Genomic DNA, 15576 nt, shown 5'->3' on the forward strand with positions numbered 1-15576 from the left:
ATGTGAGAAGATCAGCTGTTCCCCAGTGTTCAGAGGAGCACTATTTACATGAGCCATGGTGTGGACAAATGCCAAGTACCCATCCACAGACAACTGGCTTCAGAAGTTGTGCTGTGTGTGTGTGTGTGTGTGTGTGTACACACACACACATATACACATATATGTATATATATATATATGTATATGTCCTGTGGCGTGTTACTCAGCCGTAAAAAAAAAAAAGAACAAAGTATACAACAGTAGGGAGGCACGTCAGAAAACTCAGTATAGAACTACCACATGACCCAGCGATCCCACTCCTGGGCATCTATCCAGGCAAAGCGTTCATTGAAAACGATACGTGCACGCCCTGTGTTCCTTGCAGCACCGTTCGCAACAGCCGAGACTCGGAAACAAGCTCAATGTCCAACGCCAGATGAATGGAGTAAGAAGATGTGGTACCAGCAATTCGACAAACAAAAGAAATAAAAGGCATCCATATAGGAAGAGAAGAGATAAAACTGCCACTGTATATGCAGATGACATGATACTATACATAGAAAACCCTAAGGACTCAACCCAAAAACTACTTGAACTGATTAATAAATTCAGCAAAGTAGCAGGATATAAGATTAACATTCGGAAGTCAGTTGCATTTCTGTATACCAGCAATGAAATATTAGAAAAGGAATACAAAAATACGATACCTTTTAAAATTGCACCCCACAAAATCAAATACCTCGGAATACACCTGACCAAGGAGGTAAAGGACCTATGTGCCGAGAACTATAAAACTTTAATCAAAGAAATCAAAGAAGATGTAAAGAAATGGAAAGATATTCCATGTTCCTGGATTGGGAAAATCAATATTGTAAAAATGGCCATACTACCCAAAGCAATCTACAGATTCAATGCAATCCCTATCAAATTACCCAGGACATTTTTCACAGAACTAGAACAAACAATCCAAACATTTATATGGAACCACAAAAGACCCAGAATCGCCAAAGCAATCCTGAGAAACAAAAACCAAGCAGGAGGCATAACTCTCCCAGACTTCAAGAAATACTACAAAGCCACAGTCATCAAAACAGTGTGGTACTGGTATCAAAACAGACAGACAGACCAATGGAAGAGAATAGAGAATCCGGAAATAAACCCTGACACCTATGGTCAATTAATCTTTGACAAGGGAGGCAAGAACATAAAATGGGAAAAAGAAAGTCTATTCAGCAAGCATTGCTGGGAAACCTGGACAGCTGCATGCAAAGCAATGAAACTAGAACACACCCTCACACCATGCACACAAATAAACTCCAAATGGCTGAAAGACTTAAGTATACGACAGGACACCATCAAACTCCTAGAAGAAAACACAGGCAAAACACTCTCTGACATCAACGTCATGAATATTTTCTCAGGTCAGTCTCCCAAAACAATAGAAATTAGAGCAAAAATAAACCCATGGGACCTCATCAAACTGAAAAGCTTTTGCACAGCAAAGGAAACCAAAAAGAAAACAAGAAGACAACTTACAGAATGGGAGAAAATAGGTTCAAATGATGCAACCGACAAGGGCTTAATCTCTAGAATATAAAAGCAACTTATACAACCCAACAGCAAAAAAACCAATCAGTCAATGGAAAAATGGGCAAAAGACCTGAATAGACATTTCTCCAAAGAAGTTATACAGATGGCCAACAAACACATGAAAAAATGCTCAACATCGCTGATTATAAGAGAAATGCAAATCAAAACTACCATGAGATACCACCTCACACCAGTCAGAATGGCCATCATTAATAAATCCACAAATAACAAGTGCTGGAGGGGCTGTGGAGAAAAGGGAACCCTCCTGCACTGCTGGTGGGAATGTAAACTGGTACAGCCACTATGGAGAACAGTTTGGAGATACCTTAGAAATCTATACATAGAACTTCCATATGACCCCGCAATCCCACTCTTGGGCATCTATCCGGACAAAACTCTACTTAAAAGAGACACGGGCACCCGCATGTTCATTGCAGCACTATTCACAATAGCCAGGACGTGGAAACAACCCAAATGTCCATCGACCGATGATTGGATTCGGAAGAGGTGGTATATATACACAATGGAATACTACTCAGCCATAAAAAAGAATGACATAATGCCATTTGCAGCAGCATGGATGGAACTAGAGACTCTCATACTGGGTGAAATGAGCCAGAAAGACAAAGACAAATACCATATGATATCACTTATAACTGGAATCTAAGATCCAGCACAAATGAACATCTCCTCAGAAAAGAAAATCATGGACTTGGAGAAGAGACTTGTGGCTGCCTGATGGGAGGGGGAGGGAGTGGGAGGGATCGGGAGCTTGGGCTTATCAGACACAACTTAGAATAGATTTACAAGGAGATCCTGCTGAATAGCATTGAGAACTTTGTCTAGATACTCGTGTTGCAACAGAAGAAAGGGTGGGGGGGAAATGTAATTGTAATGTATACATGTGAGGATAACCTGACCCCCTTGCTGTACAGTGGGAAAATATAAAAAAATATGAAAAAAAAAGAAGATGTGGTACATGTGCACAATGGAATACGACTCAGCCACAGAGGAGAACAACATAATGCCATTTGCAGCAACATGGACGGAACTTGAGACTCTCAGGCGAAGTGAAGGAAGTCAGAGGGAGAAAGACAAATACCACATGATACGGTATGTGTCTCGTATCTGGAACCTAAGAGACGGCACAGATGAACCTGTCCACAGAGAAGAAACAAACGCGAGGACGTGGAGAAGAGGCTTGTGGTTGCCAGGAGGGAGGGGGAGGCACTGGCTGTTGGAGGTCAGTAGATGCAGGCGACTGCATTTGGAACGGAGAAGCAATGAGATTCTGCTGTATAGCACGGGAAACTCTATCTGATCACTTGCGATGGAACACGATGGAGGCTCAACGTGGGGAAGAAAAAAGAATGCAGATGGATGTGTGGCTGGGTCACTTTGCTGGGCAGCGGAAACTGACAGAACATTGGGAGTCAACTGTAAGGAAAAAAAGGTTTAAAAAAGAATGAAGTAGTGCCCTTTGCAGCGACGCGGGTGGACCTAGGGGTATTAACACTTACTGGAGTAAGTCAGATGGAGAAGCACTGATACATGTGGAATCTAAAGAAATAACACAAAGAACTCTATGGGCAAAACAGAAACAGACTCGTAGATGTAGAAAACAATCTTACGGTTACCCAGGGGAAAGGGCAGGGTGGGGGGACAAATTAGGAGTTTGGGAGAACAGACGCAAACGGCTATGTATAAAAGAGATAAGCAACACGTGTTTACTGAGTGGCACAGGGAACATCATCCAATATCCTGCAATGACCTATACCGGAAAATCACCCGAAGAGAACGCTGTACCCATTAAACCAAATCACCGCGGCCGTACCCCTGACACAAACACAATACGGTACATCAGCTGTACTCCAGCAATGACCCGAACTACTACGAAGAGAAAGAATGAGGGAAAAGAGAGAGAGAACGAAAGAAGGAAGGAACCAGAGGAAGAAGGCAGGAGGGAAGGAAAGAAAGAGCGGAAGAGTGGAATGGAGGTAGGAAGCATGGAGGGTGGAATGGAGGTAGGAAGCATGGAGGGGGGAAAAGGTAGGAAGAGAGGAAGAAGGAAGGAGTTCAAAGGAGAGCTAGGATATGATCCAGCAGGCGACCCCACCGCCCACCCCCGGCCTCAGGGTATATACCCAGAGGAGATGAAAACTCCTAAAGGGAACAGGTGGATGCACCCCAGTGTTCACAGGAGTGCTCTTTAAGAGAGCGTCATGACGTGGACGATTCCCAGGGACCCATCCACAGACGATTGGCTTAAGAGGGTGTGATACTATATATCATGTTATATTACATACATAACATCCATGCTATATACAGACACACGCATACTACTATGGAATACCCTTTAGCCATAAAAGAGAGAAGGACCTCGTGCCATCTGCAGCGACATGGATCGACCAAGAGGCTACTACCCACAGTGAACTACGTCAGCTGGAGAAGGACAAAGAATACATGTGGAATCTAAAAATTAATACAAATAACTCTCCGTGCAAAATGGAAACCGTCACCGGTGTAGAAAACAAACATATGGTTACCCAAGGGCAGAGTATGGGGGCGGGGGTGGGCAATTAGGAGTTGGGGCTAAGAGATCGGAAGGAAGAAAGAGCATGCCCAAAGTCGATAAGCAACAAGGATTTACTGTATAGCATGGGGGAGGGACTCGAGTCACACACAATGATCACCTATAATGGAGATCTCTCTCGCTCTCTCGCTCTCGCTCTCGCTCTCTCTTTGGATAGACAGACAGACACACAGACAGACAGAGAGTCAGCCAGCCAGCCAGCCAGCCAGCCGGATGGGTATGAGTCACTCTGGCGAACACCTGAAGCGAACGGGGTATGGCAAAGCCAGTACGCTTTTCTTAAAATTAAACAGCAAAGAGAGAGGCCAATGGGACAAATGCGAGGGTGGGGTCCTTGACAAGGTGGGATTTGCTTGCAAGAGCAGGGGGTGTGTCGAGGGTGGAGGCGGAGGTGGGGCGGTGGGCTGCTGGTGAGGAAGCAAGAGCTGTGGTGGGACCGGGAGGTGCCGGGAGAGCGAGGGCTCTGCTCCAAAAGAGGACCGAGCTGTTGCATGGGCCGGGAATCGAACCCGGGCCTCCCGCGTGGCAGGCGAGAATTCTACCACTGAACCACCCATGCACCGGTGGCCGCTGCCGCCCGACGTTGCCCCAGCGGGGCTGGCCACCAACCGCCGGGCAGCGGTTCCTGCTCGCCCGCGGGCTCCTGCTCCCTTTGAGCCGAAGGCGGACGCCTGTGGCCTGCAAGAGGGGCTCCGGGCCCCGCGGAGGGCCCCAGGGCGCGGCGCTGTCCGGAGGCCTGGAGGCAGGGACGGAGGGTCGGAGGGTCGGAGGGTCGGAGGGTCGGAGGGTCGGCGGGGCGGAGGGTCGGCGGGGCGGAGGCCCACCCGGCCCATTTTGCGCCTTCTCTGCCGTCCAGGGCCGCCGCAAGAGCGTCGGCATCGCCAGAAGCAGCCACGAGCCGAAGCAGGCTGGCGCGCGCCCGAATCCCAGCCAGGGCAGGCGATGCGCGCCCGCTGCGGCTGAGCGCCTATGTTCCCCTCAGCCACCGCTGCCCCCCACCCCCACCCCGCCCCCCGCCCCCGACGCCGAGTCCCTCCGGCGGCCGGCTTTCTGGCTGGTGTGGAGCGGGCGGGCGGGCATCGGAGCTCGGGCTGTGCGGGGACGGCGAGCGTGAGAGATGGACCTGCCGGGTCTGCCAAGGGTGTCGGAGCCTCGCTCCGAAGAAGCGCTCGGGCCGGCCAGCGCTCTGCGGAGGGGTCCGGCTCGGGTGCGTTGGTCGTGAGGCGCAGGCACTCGGACTGCGGGCGGGGAGGGGCGGGGGGGATGGCGGACAGTCGGGTGAGGGAGGGCGCCGGGGGGTGGTTGGGTCCGGCCGGGGCAGCGGCTTCCCGCGCGTGAACGTGCGCTGGGGCGCGCAGGTGGGTGGCGGGCGGCGGCCGGGGGCCCGACGTCTGCGGGTGGGTGCCGGGCATCCCAGGGCCGTGGCAGGGACTCACGCGCCAGGCCTGCGTCCAGGGAGGGCCCCGTACCGGCGGGCGAGCAGGAAGGCTGGGCTGCACGTGTCCCCGGAGGCAGGCCGCGGTGGCCAGTGGGCGGGGAAGGCCCCGAGGCGAGAAAGCGCCGCGCGCGGGCACGCACCCCACGCAGACCCGCCACCTCAGTGTGGGTGTGGAGGGCAGGGAATGTGCAGGCGGGCGGGCCGGCCGGCTTGGCGGCAAGGACGGGATGTTGGACGGGAGCGAGAGCGGCTGGCGGCAGAAGCGGAGGAAAGGCTGGGAGGGCGAGCCGCGGGCAGCAGTCCGCGGGCAGCAGTGCGAGGGCGAAGCGTGGAGGGCTTTCCCCACGCGGCCGGTCTGCGTGGGGCGGTGGGGGCGGGGTGGGGCGGAGCGGCGGGCCGGCCGGAGCCGGGGCCGGAGCCGGAGCCCGAGCCGGAGCCGGAGTGAGGAAGGAAAAACAGCCATCGCAAGCAGGTGAGGAAAGATGGGCTGCGAAGGGCCGAAGCTTGCTGGTGTAGGTGCAGGTAGGACGCGGGCGGCGGGGGCGTGTGGGTGTGTGTGGGAGCTGTGCGTCCGGGGAGGGCGCGTGTCCGCAGCAAAGCTAGTGGCCGGGGCGTTCCTCCTGGGCCATTTCTGTCGGGCCCGCGGGCTGTGGAGGGAGAGGCTTGGGTGTCGGGGGCCGGAGTTTGCAGAGGCCAAGCAAGAGTGCCAGGCGGGAAGGGACTGCAAGGCGGCAAGGGGCTGTGGCTCTACGCGGGGTGGGGTCCCGGGGAGGGGTGGGGACGTGGTTGGGCGGGGGGCAAAAGGCTGGCTTGTCAGGAGTGGGATTCGAACCCACGCCTCCAGGGGAGACTGCGACCTGAACGCAGCGCCTTAGACCGCTCGGCCATCCTGACGGCGGGCCGGAGCGCGTCGCCGCTCGGCTGGCTGCGACCCGACGCGCCGCCAAGTGCGGCGCCCTTGGGCGGACGCGGTGCTCCGCGCCGGGCGGGCGTCTGGGTGAGCGGGGGCCGGGCGCACGCCGGCCGTCGTGGAGCAAAGCTTTCGCCGCCGCGGTCGCCCTGTCGCGCAGCCCTGGCCCCGCACCCAGCCGGCCTCTGGCGGCGGCCCCCGCCCGCGCCTCTGCCCTCGCCCGGGCCGTGACGTGGCGAGGCGCGCGCCCGCCGCCACCTCGCAGCCCGGCTTGCCCTCTCGGGCCCACGGTGGGGGCACCAGGCAGCGCTCACCGGGAGTTTGCAGCGCCAGGTAGGGGCGGGGGTGGGGTGAGGGTGGGGCCGCGGGCCGCGGTCCGGGTCGCGGTCTGCTTCTTTGGAGGACGCGGGGTGCTTTGGCGTCGGGGCGGGGCGCGGGCACGTGCTGGCGGCCCCATGGTGGGCCGCGGGCCGAGGGCCGCGGGCAGGGGTAGGCGTCGGCAGGCAGCCGGAGAGGGGCCGGGTGGCCGGGCGGTGGCCGCCGTCCTCGTTAGTATAGTGGTGAGTATCCCCGCCTGTCACGCGGGAGACCGGGGTTCGATTCCCCGACGGGGAGGCAACACGCCCTTTTTGGTGGCTGGCGCCGCTCGCTGGCCAGCCGCCTGGCCCCAAGGGCCCTTCGTCTCCTCATCCCCGCCTCCAGGCAGGCGCAGGGCGCCTGGGCGTGCCCGACCTGCCACCCTCGACCCCTTCCAGCCCTTGCCGTCCACCCCTCGCCCCGGCCGAGCGAGGGCCTCCTCTCGCCCCGGCCAGCGCCCGGCGACCTTGCGGCCCGCCCAAAGTGCCTGCCGCACCGGAGGCCCCTTGCGACGCCACGCTCGGCTGCCCGGCTGCCCAGCTGCCCGGCAGGCGGGCCCGGTGGGAAGCCGACGAGTCCCTTTCCCTGTGGGTTCGGGACGCTGGTGGCCTGGAGCTGGGAGCTGAGGCGCGCGGCGTGGAGCCCAGGGCCTCGGGGCGGCAGGGGAGCGAGGACGCCCCCGAGCGGCGGTGGGGCCGGTGGACGAGGGCCACGGCCTGGGGCTGGCGCCGGTGGGCGGCCGCTGGTGGCCAGGGCGTCGGGGCGCCGGGAATGCGCTTGGGCGAGCCCGGGCACGGCGTCCGGGCCCGACCCGGGCTGTGCAGCGTTGGTGGTATAGTGGTGAGCATAGCTGCCTTCCAAGCAGTTGACCCGGGTTCGATTCCCGGCCAACGCAGCGGGCCGTCTTTTGTTTTGTTTAGTCTGGGGGATTTTTGCCGAGCTCCGCGGGGCTCCGGCCCGGCCCCTGTGTGGGAGAGCTGGGAAGAGGGCGCACGGTGCCCGCCCCCAGGCCCGTGGCTTTTGGCGTGTGTGCGTGTGCGAGACGGAGGCGAGCGTGCGGCGTCTCTCCTAGCGAGCAGGGAGAGCGCTAGGCCACCGTGGATCGCCAGGTGCGGCGGGCGGCCCGACCTGGCAAGGCCGGGCCTTGGCAGCAAGGCGGCGCCAAGCGGGTGGCAGGGAGGTGCTGGGTCCAGCAGGGCCAGGCCAGGCGCCGAGCCCGACGCTCCCTGGTGGTCTAGTGGTTAGGATTCGGCGCTCTCACCGCCGCGGCCCGGGTTCGATTCCCGGTCAGGGAAGCCTTTCTTCTTCCACTCCGCCGGCCAACTTGCCGCAAAGCGCGCTGCCTCCACAAGCGCCCCTTTTAGCCCACGCGCGTCCCCCTCGCCGGGCAGCCACCCGGCCCCGTCCACCTCCAGCCCAAGCCGCGCCAGGCACCCTCCACCCACCCGGCCAAGCCTTTTGGCCTCCAGACGTTCGTCCACTCGAGGCCCACTCGACGCCTCGGGCGTCCGTCCTCCTCCGCCGCTGGAAGCTTGCCTCAGCCCCCAACACCAGCGGCCCGGGCAGCCCCTCTGCCCACCACCGGCCGCCCACGGGCGGGCAGCTTCCACCGTGCCTGGACTCGTTGGCAGCACTGCGCGGGTCCCGACCGCCCCCGCCGCCGCGTGCGCCGCCGCGAGGCCCCTCTTCCTTCCCTCGTGAGCTGCGGGTGCGGGTGTCGCTGGGAGCGCTGGTCCTGATGGGGCTTGGTGCTGGTGCTCGTTCGGATGCCTGTGCTGAGCGGCTGCTGCTCCTGCGATGGCGGCTGCTCCCTTTGCCCTCGCTGCTGCCACCACCACCGCCGCGGCCGCCGCGGCCGCCGCCGCCGCCGCCGCCGCCGCCCCGGCGGCAGAGGCTGCTGGCGTGGAAGTGGTGCTGCCGGTGTTGCTGGCTTGTGGAGCTGGTGCTGGCGCTGCTGTCTCTGTTAGAGGTGGTGGTGCTGGTCCTTACTGGTGCCGGTGGTGGTGCCGGTGGGTGGTGGCGGCAGAGGTGGTTGCGCTGGCGCAAGGCGCTAGTGAGGCGTTCACGCTGGCAAGTCAGCCAAGGGGAGGGACACACAGTTTCTTATCTGGCCCCCCTTGCCAGCAACCTGCTGCAGCCTGTTTAGGTCTTGGGCGGGCTTCGCCTTCCGTGGACTGCTCATTTGGTCTCAAGCTCCTGGTGGTCTTGGGCAGGGTAGGGGAGCTAGAGCCAGACAAACCATGCCGGGTGGTGGAGATGGGACCATGAGTGTGGACACTCATGCGTGCCTGGAGACACACACACACACACACACACACACACACACACACACACACACACACACGGTAGTGGAGGTAAGAGAGCGGGCTGATTCGGGAGGCCAGTCAGGAATCCTTAGCCCAGTAGGCGGGAGCAGGTGGAAGCAGACGCCTGAAAGGGTGGACTACCAGCCCCAGCCAACACTGTAGTCTAATTACATTACCATGCTCTCAGTCCTATCACAGAGAGGCAAGAATGTTACCTTGAGAATACCTCCCTCCCTCCCACAACACACACACACACACACACACACACACACACACACACACACACACACACACACCCCTCTCCCCTAGACATGACGTCTAACATGACCCCATTCTTGCCCAGCCACCTAGCTACCCAGAGTCCATTCCACCTCTCTCTGCAACCTATCTTCGTGGTCCCCCTTGGATACTCCCCCAAGGTAAATGGCAGACACCAGTCTGCTTTCAGCCTCTGTCAGTGGAGGTTTTCATGCCCGTTGGCATGTTTCTGCCTTAGGAGGCAAAGTGGACTGCCGGTGAATGGCACCAACCTGAGGCGGCGGTGGCGGCGGCGGCGGCAGAGATGGCACGGTGGCGGCAGAGGTGGCACGGTGGCGGCGGTACACGAGATGGGTTTTGACAAAGCGGGACCCCCCATGGAAAGGAGCCCCTGTGGGCAGAGGGGTGCTTCCCATCACCACAGGAGGTTACCTCAAGCCCTTCGCCGGTGCGTTGGGAGTGAGCGTGGGTGGGTGACAGGGCAGGACGAAGGTGTCTGTGGCCGTGGTTGGTGGCCGCCCCGTGCAAGTTTGGGAACAGAGTAAAACGACCCCGTAGAGTGGGGGTGGGCGTGAAGCGCCTGCTGGAAGGTGGGAGGAAAAGTTCGACCGCGACCGCGGTGTCCCGGCGGAGCTTGGGCGGGGCAGCAACGGGAGGTGTGGGTCTTGCGGGGACCTGGCCGCGAGGGCCGCCGGGTCACTCAGGCAGGGGCTCTGCAGAAGCCTGGGTGAAGCGGCGGTGGTGGCCCTTGCCCCGCCCTGCGCGGGATCTGGGTTAGGGCTGGGCATGGTGTAGGAGTGGGTCTGAGGGCCACGAGGGCGGCCAGGACCAGCGCCAGTGCGTCTTCCGGGCAGGATGTGTGAGACAGGGGCCCGGGGTACAGGGGAATCATGGCAGGTGGAGGAGCCCGTGCCCAGAGGCTGGGCGGAAGGGAGAGTGGCAAGCAGCGGGTGTGAGTGGGCTGTGGTGCCAGGGAGGTGGCGGGAGAAGACCCCCGTGGAGCGGCAGGAGAGCGGGCCAGACTGCTGTGTTGTGCGGCAACGTGCTCAGGCTAAACGGGAGTGAGGCTGTGGGGAGGGGAGAGGTAGGAAGCAGGGCAGGGCAGGGCAGAAACAGAGTTGGAGACAGGGGCTAGGCACCCTGCACATGAGGTGGGCGATCCCACTGCCCCAGAGACATATATAACCTCTCTCATCAGCAGCAACCACCATCACTTCTCATCTGGCTGTGTGTGGGTGCGTGCGTGCGCGCGAGCTTGTGGAGCCGTGGGACTGGTGGTGAGATTTGAAGAGTGCAAAGGAGAGCTCCCATAGGAACCAGCACTTGCACTCGTGAATATAGAGCCCAAAAGGATGAACCCTCTAATTCGAAAAGCTATATCCCCTCCCTCCCATGTTGGTATAGCCGCGTTGCCTGCCACAGCGAAAACATTGACAAAAACCCAAGCGCCCAACAATAGACAGTTGGCTGAAGAAGACAGAACGTGGAGTTCCCATTGTGGCTCAGCGGTTAAGGAACCTGACCGGTATCCTGAGGACACAGGTTTGATCCCCTGGCCTCGCTCAACAGGTCAAGGATCCGGTGTTGCCATGAGGTATGGCGTCGGTCGAAGACGTGGCTCGGACCCAGCGTGGCCGTGGCCTTGGCCGTGGCCGTGGTGTAGGCCGGCAGCTACAGTTCCGATTCGACCCCTAGCCCGGGCGTCTCCTTGTGCCAAGGGTACAGCCCTAAAAGTCCCCAAAGAAAAGAGGAAGAAGAGGAGGAAGAAGAAGAAGATGAGGAAGAGGAAGAGGAAGAAGAGGAGGAAGAAGAAGAAGACGAAGATGAAGACGAAGACGAAGACGAAGAAGAAGATGATGATGATGATGAGATAAAATAGATCTGCACTATGGAATCGTACTCTGCCGTGGAAAAGAATGGAGGAGTTCGTGTCATGGCTCCGTGGGATAAGGACCCGATGTTGTCTCTGTGAGGATGCGGGTTTGATCCCTGGCCTCGCTCAGTGGGTCAAGAACCGTGGCGTTGCCGCAAACTGTACAACAGGTCCCAGAGGCAGCTCGTGTCTGGCATTGCCCTGGCTGTGGTGTAGGTTGGAGCTGCAGCTTCAGTTCGAGCCCTGGCCCTACATAGGGGCTGATTGAAAAAAATAGAAAACAAAGAAAGAAAGGGAAGAAGGAAGAACGAAAAATGGAGAGAAGGAAGGAAGAAAGGCAGGAAGGAAAAAAGGAAGAGTGGAGAATGGAAGGGAGGGAGGGAGGGAGGGAACGGGAAGGAAGGAAGGAAGGAAGATGGAAAGGAAGAAAGAGAAGGAAGGCAAGAGAGAGTGGAATGGAGGGAGGAAGAATGGTGGGGCAGGGGGAATGGCAGGAAGGAAAGAGGCAGGAGGGAAGAAAGCAAGGAACGCAGTCAAAGGACCTCCGTCATGGGATCCAGAAAGGCCCGCTCCCAGGTATATATCGAGAAAAGTTGACAACTCTCATGTGAGAAGATCAGCTGTTCCCCAGTGTTCAGAGGAGCACTATTTACATGAGCCATGGTGTGGACAAATGCCAAGTACCCATCCACAGACAACTGGCTTCAGAAGTTGTGCTGTGTGTGTGTGTGTGTGTGTGTACACACACACACATATACACATATATGTATATATATATATATGTATATGTCCTGTGGCGTGTTACTCAGCCGTAAAAAAAAAAAAGAACAAAGTATACAACAGTAGGGAGGCACGTCAGAAAACTCAGTATAGAACTACCACATGACCCAGCGATCCCACTCCTGGGCATCTATCCAGGCAAAGCGTTCATTGAAAACGATACGTGCACGCCCTGTGTTCCTTGCAGCACCGTTCGCAACAGCCGAGACTCGGAAACAAGCTCAATGTCCAACGCCAGATGAATGGAGTAAGAAGATGTGGTACCAGCAATTCGACAAACAAAAGAAATAAAAGGCATCCATATAGGAAGAGAAGAGATAAAACTGCCACTGTATATGCAGATGACATGATACTATACATAGAAAACCCTAAGGACTCAACCCAAAAACTACTTGAACTGATTAATAAATTCAGCAAAGTAGCAGGATATAAGATTAACATTCGGAAGTCAGTTGCATTTCTGTATACCAGCAATGAAATATTAGAAAAGGAATACAAAAATACGATACCTTTTAAAATTGCACCCCACAAAATCAAATACCTCGGAATACACCTGACCAAGGAGGTAAAGGACCTATGTGCCGAGAACTATAAAACTTTAATCAAAGAAATCAAAGAAGATGTAAAGAAATGGAAAGATATTCCATGTTCCTGGATTGGGAAAATCAATATTGTAAAAATGGCCATACTACCCAAAGCAATCTACAGATTCAATGCAATCCCTATCAAATTACCCAGGACATTTTTCACAGAACTAGAACAAACAATCCAAACATTTATATGGAACCACAAAAGACCCAGAATCGCCAAAGCAATCCTGAGAAACAAAAACCAAGCAGGAGGCATAACTCTCCCAGACTTCAAGAAATACTACAAAGCCACAGTCATCAAAACAGTGTGGTACTGGTATCAAAACAGACAGACAGACCAATGGAAGAGAATAGAGAATCCGGAAATAAACCCTGACACCTATGGTCAATTAATCTTTGACAAGGGAGGCAAGAACATAAAATGGGAAAAAGAAAGTCTATTCAGCAAGCATTGCTGGGAAACCTGGACAGCTGCATGCAAAGCAATGAAACTAGAACACACCCTCACACCATGCACACAAATAAACTCCAAATGGCTGAAAGACTTAAGTATACGACAGGACACCATCAAACTCCTAGAAGAAAACACAGGCAAAACACTCTCTGACATCAACGTCATGAATATTTTCTCAGGTCAGTCTCCCAAAACAATAGAAATTAGAGCAAAAATAAACCCATGGGACCTCATCAAACTGAAAAGCTTTTGCACAGCAAAGGAAACCAAAAAGAAAACAAGAAGACAACTTACAGAATGGGAGAAAATAGGTTCAAATGATGCAACCGACAAGGGCTTAATCTCTAGAATATAAAAGCAACTTATACAACCCAACAGCAAAAAAACCAATCAGTCAATGGAAAAATGGGCAAAAGACCTGAATAGACATTTCTCCAAAGAAGTTATACAGATGGCCAACAAACACATGAAAAAATGCTCAACATCGCTGATTATAAGAGAAATGCAAATCAAAACTACCATGAGATACCACCTCACACCAGTCAGAATGGCCATCATTAATAAATCCACAAATAACAAGTGCTGGAGGGGCTGTGGAGAAAAGGGAACCCTCCTGCACTGCTGGTGGGAATGTAAACTGGTACAGCCACTATGGAGAACAGTTTGGAGATACCTTAGAAATCTATACATAGAACTTCCATATGACCCCGCAATCCCACTCTTGGGCATCTATCCGGACAAAACTCTACTTAAAAGAGACACGGGCACCCGCATGTTCATTGCAGCACTATTCACAATAGCCAGGACGTGGAAACAACCCAAATGTCCATCGACCGATGATTGGATTCGGAAGAGGTGGTATATATACACAATGGAATACTACTCAGCCATAAAAAAGAATGACATAATGCCATTTGCAGCAGCATGGATGGAACTAGAGACTCTCATACTGGGTGAAATGAGCCAGAAAGACAAAGACAAATACCATATGATATCACTTATAACTGGAATCTAAGATCCAGCACAAATGAACATCTCCTCAGAAAAGAAAATCATGGACTTGGAGAAGAGACTTGTGGCTGCCTGATGGGAGGGGGAGGGAGTGGGAGGGATCGGGAGCTTGGGCTTATCAGACACAACTTAGAATAGATTTACAAGGAGATCCTGCTGAATAGCATTGAGAACTTTGTCTAGATACTCGTGTTGCAACAGAAGAAAGGGTGGGGGGGAAATGTAATTGTAATGTATACATGTGAGGATAACCTGACCCCCTTGCTGTACAGTGGGAAAATATAAAAAAATATGAAAAAAAAAGAAGATGTGGTACATGTGCACAATGGAATACGACTCAGCCACAGAGGAGAACAACATAATGCCATTTGCAGCAACATGGACGGAACTTGAGACTCTCAGGCGAAGTGAAGGAAGTCAGAGGGAGAAAGACAAATACCACATGATACGGTATGTGTCTCGTATCTGGAACCTAAGAGACGGCACAGATGAACCTGTCCACAGAGAAGAAACAAACGCGAGGACGTGGAGAAGAGGCTTGTGGTTGCCAGGAGGGAGGGGGAGGCACTGGCTGTTGGAGGTCAGTAGATGCAGGCGACTGCATTTGGAACGGAGAAGCAATGAGATTCTGCTGTATAGCACGGGAAACTCTATCTGATCACTTGCGATGGAACACGATGGAGGCTCAACGTGGGGAAGAAAAAAGAATGCAGATGGATGTGTGGCTGGGTCACTTTGCTGGGCAGCGGAAACTGACAGAACATTGGGAGTCAACTGTAAGGAAAAAAAGGTTTAAAAAAGAATGAAGTAGTGCCCTTTGCAGCGACGCGGGTGGACCTAGGGGTATTAACACTTACTGGAGTAAGTCAGATGGAGAAGCACTGATACATGTGGAATCTAAAGAAATAACACAAAGAACTCTATGGGCAAAACAGAAACAGACTCGTAGATGTAGAAAACAATCTTACGGTTACCCAGGGGAAAGGGCAGGGTGGGGGGACAAATTAGGAGTTTGGGAGAACAGACGCAAACGGCTATGTATAAAAGAGATAAGCAACACGTGTTTACTGAGTGGCACAGGGAACATCATCCAATATCCTGCAATGACCTATACCGGAAAATCACCCGAAGAGAACGCTGTACCCATTAAACCAAATCACCGCGGCCGTACCCCTGACACAAACACAATACGGTACATCAGCTGTACTCCAGCAATGACCCGAACTACTACGAAGAGAAAGAATGAGGGAAAAGAGAGAGAGAACGAAAGAAGGAAGGAACCAGAGGAAGAAGGCAGGAGGGAAGGAAAGAAAGAGCGGAAGAGTGGAATGGAGGTAGGAAGCATGGAGGGTGGAATGGAGGTAGGAAGCATGGAGGGGGGAAAAGGTAGGAAGAGAGGAAGAAGGAAGGAGTTCAAAGGAGAGCTAGGATATGATC

General features: G+C 55.0%; 5 non-coding genes across 5 annotated transcripts; 3 read left to right on the forward strand and 2 right to left on the reverse strand.

Moving 5' to 3' along the window:
• Window positions 1-4650: 4650 nt before the first annotated feature.
• TRNAG-GCC (transfer RNA glycine (anticodon GCC)) lies at window positions 4651-4721 on the reverse strand. Its single transcript has one exon. It is a non-coding gene; the product is annotated as a tRNA-Gly (tRNA).
• A 1690-nt stretch (window positions 4722-6411) lies between these two features.
• Window positions 6412-6494, reverse strand: TRNAL-CAG (transfer RNA leucine (anticodon CAG)). The gene has a single exon. It is a non-coding gene; the product is annotated as a tRNA-Leu (tRNA).
• A 559-nt stretch (window positions 6495-7053) lies between these two features.
• TRNAD-GUC (transfer RNA aspartic acid (anticodon GUC)) lies at window positions 7054-7125 on the forward strand. The gene has a single exon. It is a non-coding gene; the product is annotated as a tRNA-Asp (tRNA).
• A 565-nt stretch (window positions 7126-7690) lies between these two features.
• Window positions 7691-7762, forward strand: TRNAG-UCC (transfer RNA glycine (anticodon UCC)). Its single transcript has one exon. It is a non-coding gene; the product is annotated as a tRNA-Gly (tRNA).
• A 328-nt stretch (window positions 7763-8090) lies between these two features.
• On the forward strand, window positions 8091-8162 carry TRNAE-CUC (transfer RNA glutamic acid (anticodon CUC)). Its single transcript has one exon. It is a non-coding gene; the product is annotated as a tRNA-Glu (tRNA).
• Window positions 8163-15576: the final 7414 nt, after the last annotated feature.

The sequence above is a fragment of the Sus scrofa genome, chromosome 4, assembly GCF_054392235.1.
Source record: "Sus scrofa isolate SSC_HxYL_T2T_F1_AM1 chromosome 4, Sscrofa_HxYL_maternal_Yorkshire_Landrace_v2.0, whole genome shotgun sequence".
Taxonomy (NCBI): domain Eukaryota; kingdom Metazoa; phylum Chordata; class Mammalia; order Artiodactyla; family Suidae; genus Sus; species Sus scrofa.